Here is a 2,046-nt window from a genome sequence, read left to right as displayed (position 1 = left end):
ATTTTGTGGACACCTGGACACAAGACACTAAGTGCCGATACCGGCATGTTACATTTTCTGACAGATGCGGCTGTCTGTGTACCCAGCAAGCACGATCTCTGGAAGCTGCATCTGCCTGAATCCGGATCTTCCTTTGAACTAAGGGCGCCTGTAAACAGGCACATCACCTTCTCGTCCTCCTCCTCCGCTTCCTGACACCACGTTACCCGCCTCTGGACCCCTGGTGAGACACTACAGCAAAGACAGCCCACCTGAGTGTCGCGCAGCCCACCTGAGAGTCGCACAACCCACCTGGGAGCCCGCACAGCCAATCTGAGAGGCCCCACAGGGCACCTGAGACCCTGGAGACATCAGGGAGCCAATCAGGAACTACACACAGTATGTAGCTTCTCATTATTTTGTATTGCTGTATAATGTATTGCTGAGATTTGTAGTCCTCTATAGATGGTCTCCTTACCAGACATCCTAACTCTCCGCACGCTTCGGGAGTCTCCCGCTATCAGATAGCGTCTCCCGGCCGCCCGGGAGATAAACACTTTCTCCCGGAAACGTTTACTCTGCTCGATCTTTCTTATTCTCACATCAGAGTCGCCAGTCAGAAAAAAAACAGCTTTGGAATGCATAGCTACATTCCTATTGGCTATTTCACTTTGCAATAGCCTATAACAAACTAGCTATTGCACCTGACGGGCGGGGGGGGGGGGGGGGGCAGAGGGCACCTCCCTGAAATGAGAAGGGCACCTCCGTGAAATTGCTTCTTTCAGGTTGGGATCCCTGCCTTACTCCCTCCTCTGGTTGTCTCTTCTTGCTTGTTTCCCCCTATATTTTCACCCCCAAAAAAACAAAAAATAAATTTCCGCATGCAGTGCTAGAGTGTTCGGGTTTCACTTGAAGAAAAAGTGGCAGCCATAAATTCCGATCCCGGAGAGGAGCTGGTACAACTGTACAAGACTGAAGGGAATGCCGGAGCTCAGCTTTCAGTTTACACTCATCCAGCCTAATGAACTGGTTTTTGGAAGGAATATCAAAAAGTGAGCGCAGAAAGTGATCCGATCTGGGGGGGCTTAAAAAATAATGAAAAAAAAAATGAAAAAAAAAAATTTCGACGGCGTCCCATTAACAGTGATTTTTTTTTGGTCAGCCTGTACCTTTGGCGAGCGGCGGCGGAGTGGGACATGGCTGTCTCCTCTGCTGAACCCAGAATAACATGAGAATGTGAGGAGAAGTAAAATAAATAGCAGTTACCTTGTAACATCTGCTCTCGGTCTCTCCGAGTCTGCTTCCAATTTACATTCCAGGCTGCAGATTCTGATCGGAATATTGTGGGAGCCGAAGCCAAGGGCTGGGGTTCATTTACTCAGCTCCTTCCCCGAGAAGCCAAGTCACGCGATGTGTGTGGAGTAGGGATACCCACCCGTGATTAGCCAAAATGTCTAGGGTTCCAGCCGCAGAGGCCTCTGCCTCCCCCTGGCCCCACCGGATAACTCGTTCCAGGACCACGACTCCGGCTGGGTCTACCTAAATTCTTTCTACGGCTTCACAGCTCCCGCTGCGTCTCTTAAAGCTGAACGCCATGCAAGCGGCGAAACTCAGCGAAAAGAGACGTCAATGGGAGCTGCTTTGTCTGCCCAAGGATTGGTGGTGTTTCTGTCCACCCGGTCCTGAGGCTTACACTGCTCTGTCACACCGTCCGCTGGCTGGACACCCGTACACAAGACGCCAAACCCGGACTGTCCGGTTGAAAACCGGACGGGTGGCAACCCTAGTCACACAGCACAGATAAAATGATGACAAAAGGAAGTCTTGATCTTTATTATTGTTATACATCGGGAGTGTGAGAGTTGTGGATTGGATTACAGTGTAAGGGGTGTGCAGGATGACTGCGCTCTGTGGGGGAGCCGCTGTCTGGATCTCCAGCGTGCTGGTGACATGGGGTAGCTTCTTATAGTGTTAAATAATAATAATAACAATAAAAAAATATAATAACAATAAAAAATATAATAATAATAACAATAAAAAAATATAATAATAACAATAAAAAATATA

Source organism: Nanorana parkeri, unplaced genomic scaffold (assembly GCF_000935625.1).
Source record: "Nanorana parkeri isolate BGI_ZX_2015 unplaced genomic scaffold, ASM93562v1 scaffold1106, whole genome shotgun sequence".
Lineage (NCBI taxonomy): Eukaryota > Metazoa > Chordata > Amphibia > Anura > Dicroglossidae > Nanorana > Nanorana parkeri.
Note: the sequence above shows the minus strand (reverse complement) of the source record.